The sequence below is a fragment of the Rhamphochromis sp. 'chilingali' genome (assembly GCF_963969265.1).
Source record: "Rhamphochromis sp. 'chilingali' genome assembly, chromosome: 13".
Lineage (NCBI taxonomy): Eukaryota > Metazoa > Chordata > Actinopteri > Cichliformes > Cichlidae > Rhamphochromis > Rhamphochromis sp. 'chilingali'.
This window is the reverse complement of record NC_137940.1, coordinates 9,055,090-9,063,241: the sequence shown is the minus strand read 5'-3', so window position 1 is coordinate 9,063,241 and position 8,152 is coordinate 9,055,090. Positions and strand designations below refer to the sequence as shown.

Sequence of the window (8,152 nt, the reverse complement as noted above, 5' to 3'; positions counted from 1 at the left end):
TCGATGCCTCGGAGAGCAACTTGGGTCTAGTATCTTGCTCAAGGATGTTCGACTTGCAGACTGGAGCAGACAGGAATTGAGCCACTAACCTTTCGATTAGTAGATGACCTGCTCTACCTCCTGAGCTACAGCCACTCTGATATCTTCAATGGTCACTTCATTAGCAACATCTTTCTGCTACTGGTTTGGTCCCCCTCCCCCACCCCCCCTTTTGCCTTCAGCGCTGCCTCAGTTCTTCATTGCAGAGATTTAACAACTTGCTGGAAACATTTCTCTGATTTTTGGACCATATTGACACGACAGCGTCTCAGACTTGCTGCACATCAATGATGGGAATCTCCCCATTTCACCAGATCTCGAAGGTGTTGAACTGAGATCTGTTGATTGTTGAGGTTGTTTGAGTACAGTGAACTCACTGTCACATTAAGGAAACATGAGGTGATTTGAGCTTTGTGACATGGATTATTCTGCTGGAAGCAGCGATCAACAGATGGGTACACTCTGATCATAAAGGGATGGAGATGGTCGGCAACATTACTCAGGTAATGCACGTTTAAACGATCCTCGGCGGTACTAAGTAGCCCAAAGTGTGCTGCCACAGCATTACACCACTGCCACCCTGAACTGTTAAGGTGGGATAAATACACCCTTTCATGTTTTTATGCCAATTCTGATATATCCCATGGTTGGCTTGAAACACTTATTAAAGATTTTAGGATCTCAAATCTGTGTTAAAGATTTTTCAAGGCCCAAAGATGACCTGTTTAAGGCTCACTGTCAGAGAGAAAGTCTAACCCGCTTTAACAGACTGTATTCATTTTCTCTTCAGTCGTTGTGCATGTGGTTCAAGTTGAGGATCCGTCTAAGGAGGAATGCTCATCATAATAAACTCAGCTGAACTCCTTTTTCTTCCCCCTGACAGCTAAGAAGCCTGACAGATAGCCTGCAGAGGGCTGGCACGGTGGTGTGTCAAGCTCCCGGAAAGCTGAGCAAACAGTGAGTGTTTGTGAGTCCCAAAGCGGCGTGGCCATAAAAAGACGCGTTGAAAGCCGAAAATATTGATGATGCTTTTACAGACAGGTGTAATGATAGCAGGCTTTTGTTGGTGGTTATTGGTAATATCCTCTGGCCTTCAACTGTGAAAAATGAACTCTTCTAAATAAATCGTTGGAAAATCAAACAGATCTGCCTCAAAAAGACTCAAAGTGCAGGCATATTTGAGCAAACCTCTGTTCTTAGCAGGAGACTGAAAACAAGGCATTTGAGGTCCTTATCAGGCCTTACACTCCAATGTTTTCCCTCACAGACTACAAAAAGAACTTTTCTCTCTATTTTGACTCCTGAATGAGTCTATCTGAACTATATCCGGTACCACAATACCCCATTGTTTGCTTACAGGACAACCACAGAAACTGCTTTTGAGTGAAGCCAAGACTGCACCCCCACAGAAAAGTCCCAGAGACTGCTGAGCCGCATATCACGGGCAGATAACCTCAGAGAACACCAGACCGGAGCTGCGCATGTGTCTGACTATCTCGTTTTGATTTCAAAGGGGGGAAAGGAAGACGTGAAGGAAGGCAGGCGGTGGTGCTAATCGTCTAACGGCTGGCTCAAACCCAAACTTAATACAAAAAACTCCCCCAGAAAACAGCTGTCGTAACAGATCATAATGTTGAAAGGAGGTATTGCTGGCACTTTTATTAAAGGTCCAGTGTTGTAAAGTGAAAGTGATGATATCCTGCTGCAGCCGCTGACTCACAATCAGCATAATTAACAGTCATTAATTTATGAGCACACAGATGTTCTTTCTCTCTCTCACTGTTTTTTAAGGCAGCTCAGTAGGGCAGTGGTTACCAATGTTGTTATCCACCAGCCAGCAGGGGACTTCATATGTTCTCCCAATGCTTGCGTGCATTTTCACTGGAAACTCTGTGAGATTAGGCTGGATGAGTCTAAACTGGCCGTAGGTGTGAATAACTGTCTGTCTCTGTTCCTTTCAGCACTGAGCAAATCTTCTGTTCCCAGAGGATTTGCACTTCCAAAACAGCCAAAATGAACAAAAAGCCAGTTTAAAAGTTTGAGTACAGTTGAGCTCTTCAATACTCAACCATAGAAAGTGGCAGTTCTTCAGTCTGCTCCTTTGGACTGTTGTATTTGGCCAAGGAAACCGGTTGGGTTTCAAACTCAACCCCTTCCCTAGAGTATTTACTTACTGAGGGCCCCCAGTGTTTGATGTAGAACATAAAAATCCACCCAGTTATGTAAGAAGCGCTTCTCTTATTCTGCCTGAAGTCCAGCTCCTCAAAGCCTTTTCCTTCCTCGGTAATGGTTGGATCTCCATTCTGCCTCAGGAAGTTGTTTCCTGCTGTCATGTCTTGGCTTCCCTTTCTGGCAGTTTGAAATGTCTTTAGCACTTCCTCTACAATGGCCCTGCACCAAACCAAAAATATCCTGATAGAAATCTCTCTGTCGCCGTCCATGTGCCTGTATGACTTCAACTTGATGCTCAACTTGGGACATGCTTCAGCAATCAAGTGCTAAAAATGTATCCACAACTTCTGTTGGAAACCAGCTCAGATAGGGAAGCAGGATCCACACAAAAACTAAAAGCTATGCGCTGAAAAAATAATCCATTTTATAAAGCCATGCTCACATCTGCAAGCAATGTTCCCTAAAATAAAACACAGCTCACATGGAAATGTGAATCAGACTTTTATCCTTTATCCTGCTTTTGACATGCTCCCATTCAGCCATAAGTGGTCAATGCAAAGCAGCTAATGAGGGTTAATGCACAGACACGAGCTTGCTGATGGCTTTCATATGCACGGGTCACAATTTCTCTTATCAGTGTAGTTTATATAGATTCCAACTTTTGTATCAGAAGAGTTTCACCCTTCTTTTAGGCACTTGTTTTGGTTACAAACCTGTATTTAATTTAAGATTCAATTTAATATAATGTTGAAACTGGAAAATTCTGCTTTGTTTGGAAAAACATGAGTTAATTTTTGCAAATATGTTTATAGATGCCCTTCCTGTTGTCCCTACTGGGGACTGGCACTAGGCTTTTGACACCCTGAAGAAGAAGAAAGTAAAACTGCAAAAGAAATGGTTATTTCAGTCGTGGAAATCACTGTATGTGCTCAACAAAACTTACAGCACAGCTTGTTGCTACAAAACACAAATTGCAAGTTAAAATTCTCCATAGATTGCAAAATTCGATGGGATTACTACTTTCTCTGGGCCTAAGCTTTTTAAAGATAAGCTGGGTACTATATCCTCTGAGCTTTAAAGAAGAGGGACCATCCTGCTTGTTATCAGGCACTAATTCTAAAAAACATGTCCAGATTTTTTTTTAGCATGATGATCTCTTTCAGGGAAGGCCTTGTTAATCTTAGCAGGTTGATGCCGAATCACAGCTTTCCTCTTACCCAGGCCTGAAACCAGCTGCTAAAACTTTTGGAGTGTTACTTTTGAAAAATGAAAAAGGAGGCCCTGAACTGTTAAACTGCTGAAATATTATGTTAAGCAACAATGGTAAACCATATCTCTTTCAACACAGAAACTGGTCTTCTCAGTTCCCTGAAGTTAGCAGAGAGCTGTTGAAAGAATAAGTGATGCAACACAGTGGCAAACGTGCCCGTGTTGCAACTTTTTATTTTTAAACATGTCCAATGGCATGAGATTCAAAACTAGCAATTTACATTCAAAAAGGTTTTTTAAAATGTGCTACTTTTAATTGAATTTAGGCTTTAGATGACTTGCAAGTAATCGCATTTTGTCTTTAATGACTATTTTAACAATCATGTTATGTTATTGATATTTGCTCTGTTGTGTCCTGAACCATCACACTGCATGTATGTCAGTGTTTTGTCAGTTGGGGTTAATGGTCTTCATAAATATTTGCTCCTCAGATAAATGTTTGTATCCCAAACTGTGCAATTTCCTGAAAATCATCAGTCAAGCCCCGTGTATCTAATGATCCATCGTCGGCACACGTGCCATGTTTCCGCCCCTCGCAGGTCAGCGTGAATTAGATTCTTTATTCCCAGATGTTTCTGTTTGATGAGGGAGCGAATGGGTGGGAGCTCAGACTTATGTAAGGGCCACGTGGCCTTACATACAAACGCTGTCTTCCAAGCATCCGTAATAACTCGCAGCCTCCCTTTAATGAAAACAACGCAGCGTGAATTACGAGGGCCAAAAGGTGAGGCTGGGACACGACATGACTGCTTAGAATACTGGCGAATCGGTTTCCCTGTTTCTCACAGGGTCCGAAGATTGATCCACGGCACATATCTGATTCTCTGTGGATTAACTGTCTTAAGATGAGGTTCCGTTTCTAAGTGTTTGTCCCTTTCCCCTTTCTTCACAGTGAACTAAACATCCTCCTTGTTGCTTAAAATTGACAGGGAAGCGAATTTAAAGTGTAAACAGTGCTACTATATGTACCCTGTTTCAGTATTCAATGAAAGAATCCATAGTTTAGATCTTCATTCAAATGTGGTTCCACAATAAAAACATTTGTTACATTTGTTGCATCTAATTAACCAGTGGTATCCACCAGTGTTAACCATATCATGATTTCAACACATTCATAAGTTTGACACTATGTGCACTTATATGATCTTAATTTCTTCCAGTCGTAATTCAATTAACACAAAGGTAATCCTTTCTTTATTGCACAGCATTTATAAAAGGTTCTATTTTTTTAAAGGTTTCATTTTCAGAATTCATCAGTATAGTCAGCACAATATATTTTTGCTGCCTTATTTGGCACACGGCCTTCTGTAACAACTCATAGACTGACACAATAAGCCTTCATCATCACTAACCTCGGTTACATCACAACAGGAAGCTTCTGGCTTTGCTGGGTTGCTCCCGATGTGTTCATCAATGTTGGTGTGTGAGTGTTGTATAGAAATCATTTAGACGTAGCAAGTTTATTTCCATAAATGATGATTATTCAACATTGGAGCTGTCACTTCCATCTAGAGCAGGTACGACAAACTCAGTTTACACGGTGGGCCACGTAGAGCCAACTTTGACCAGTGAAACTACGCTTTAAAGAACCTTAGCTACACATTGAATCCGTGAAATATTTTAATATAAGAAAAAGAAGTGCAATTTCAACAACACAGCTCAGTTTTTTCCATATGATAAAGAGATGTTCCTGTGGTAAATGAAAGATATCTGTCAGCATGACTCAGGGCTTAAATGGTTAAGAAATAAATGTATAAATAATACAGATAATCACAGTTGTTCATCTATATTCACCTTAGTGTTGTACGATGAGCAATTAATTAGAAAAATATAAAATGATAAATCAGTTTTTCAGTAGGAAAAGCCGTAAAACTTATAAAAACACATAAAAAGTCCAGAATTTATGCCCTCCTTCACATTTTCCAATGCAGTTCAGTTGACCGCATTGGAGTTTTTGGCAGGCCAATTATGGTCCCCAGGCCTTATGTTTGACACCACTGATATACTCCATTTCTCAGCTTTGAAAGTCTTTGTTTTGTTTTGCTTTATCAATTTTTTCCAATGCCCTCCATCATACTTTAATCAGTCGTCTGTCTTCTATGATGACATCATCCTGTGACTCAGCAGCAAACAGCTGTGAATATCAGTGTCTCATATCAGGGAGCTCTTTGATAAGCATTTGTTTTGGGACCTTGACACGTTTGACTCTAATTACAAGTGTCGAAGTTGTAAAAACAACACTTTACTGCATGTCTGTCTGATTCCGATGAGCCGTCTCACTGACAGAGTGGGAGGAGGTCGTCCCACATCTCGGTGCGGGAATGCCTCACCGGAGCGTCATGATTCAACTTTTGTCACGAGCACCATTACATCATGTTTGTTTTATTTTTCTAGTGCTAATCCCACTGTGAAGCAACAGGAAGCTTTAAACCCACACAAAACCAACTCCGATGTTCTTATATTGAGCTTTGTTATGCTACTCTGAAGCAGAGAAAGTTCCAGATACTAAATAACTCAGAACATTTCTTATCTGCAGGTGATGAGTGAAGCCTGGACTGTACAGAGCCTTATCTGGACAGTTAGTCAAGAAGACTTCTTTGCTCCAGCCTGCCACAGCTTTCTCAGTGCAAAGTAAACCAGCATTTGAATGTTGTTTAATTAGCTATGATTAATTTAATTCCTACCGCTACACCAGCAAACAGTCCCCGAAATGTCCATCCATTCGCTTCCGCTTATCCTTTTCAGGGTCGCGGGGGGCGCTGGAGCCTATCCCAGCTGTCATAGGGCGAGAGGCGGGGTACACCCTGGACAGGTCGCCAGTCTGTCGCAGGGCCAACACACAGGGACAGACAACCATTCACACCTAGTGGCAATTTGGATTATCCAATTAACCTATCCCCACAAGCTGCATGTCTTTGGACTGTGGGAGGAAGCCGGAGTACCCGGAGGGAACCCACGCAAACACGGGGAGAACATGCAAACTCCACACAGAAAGACCCCGGCCTGATGGTGGAATTGAACTCAGGACCTTCTTGCTGTGCGGCAACAGTGCTAACCACCGTGCCACCGTGCTGCCAAATCCCCGAAATGTTTCCACCCAATTTTTAAAAATAAACCTCCGAAACACTTCCTTAAAATTCTGTCTTTCTGTGAGTGTTTCTTTGTGAGTATATTTCACGGGATCATGTTCCTATTAGTCCTCTTTAGGGTTGTCTATGAACTCAATGATCCATTAAAGCTGTAGTTTCTCTTGGCGTCTTGATCTTATCATGTTGTCAATGACAAGTCTTCACTTTTTGACTGTTTCCAATATCTAAGCTCAAACAAATTCAGGGGTACATGATAGTAAATCTGTAAAACAGCTGACCACAGGTGTTATCCTTTTTACTATGCAAAAAGACTGAGTAAAATCTGAGTTTTGGTTTGGATATACCCTTCCTGACGCAGCCCCAAAGTGGATTTGTGTGTCTGGAATTGAACCAGCAACCTTTGGCTTGCCAAGTGAATGCATGTAATATTTTATGAAATACTCTTGATGTTTCTGCTCTTGGTTTTACAGCACCCGTTCATCCCTCATTAACAGCTACTGTCTGTCATCTGCACTGCCTCCAAATTAAAGCATGACAACCTGTGATATTTTTGCTTTGGCTGGTCTGATATCTGTTACAGACTCACAGCCACTCACTTTATCACAGTGTTGCTCTATTTTAAGCTCTTCGTAAGTCCTGTTATCCTACACCGTATTGTTTGCCCTCAGTAACTTTTTGGACATTTATTTGTAGGGGAATGAACTCCTGTGTGATCAAACAGTAACAACATAACAAAAATAATACGTTCTTTCACATTTATAGCTTTTATTAACATAGAAATATAAGTCATGATTCATGATGATGAGTATGTTCACTTTGGTGCAGTTAGAGTGGCTCAATTATTATTAATTGGCATATTACAGTTATTAACATTTGTTTGTCCAATTAACTCTTTCAAGATAATATAAGCTTGATATTATTAGATGCAGCTCTACAAAAGAAATATTTGAGTCTTTAAGTAATTTAATGCTGGATTTCCAAACAAAACTGTAATGCAGATAACATCATTAATAAAATAACTTTCAAGCCTTTCAAAATAAACATCCACAAATTCTCAGCATATTACCGCCTGATCATAAATTAACGATAAATAAACCATAAATTCACCATTAAAAAAAAAATTGTGCTAAATATTTCCAGATCTTTTAAATCTGCCCTTTTAATCAAATATATTTTAAATAGATACAGCCTGGTTCAAGTGTATTTGGACAATGATATTTTTTGTACACCATCGCTGTGGATTTTAAATCAAACAGTCAAGGTGTGTGAAGTAGAGACTTGCAGCTTTAATTCAAGGAGTTTAACAAAAGTGTTATATGTAATGTTTTGGAATTACAGACATTTTCCCCAGAGTTTTCATTTTTGCATTATTATTGAACTTTGATTTTGATATTATTTATCATTTCTAGTCTTTTGGTTTCTTTGTTAGTGTTCCTTAGTTGCTCTGTCTCTCCTGTCTGCTGTATCCCCTTGTTAAGTCCGCGTCTCTGTGTTATGTTTCCTGTTTTACTTTGAAGTCCGTGTCTCGGGTTTTTGTATCAGGTTTTGCTTCCCCTGTCTCGTTAGCCCTGATTTGCCCCAGC

General features: G+C 40.5%; 1 long non-coding RNA gene across 1 annotated transcript; it reads left to right on the top strand.

The window, feature by feature from the left end:
* The first annotated feature begins 345 nt into the window (after positions 1–345).
* LOC308408652 lies at positions 346–6,622 on the top strand. The gene is made up of 3 exons (XR_013973824.1): positions 346–542; positions 6,017–6,111; positions 6,226–6,622. It is a non-coding gene; the product is annotated as an uncharacterized lncRNA (long non-coding RNA).
* Positions 6,623–8,152: the final 1,530 nt, after the last annotated feature.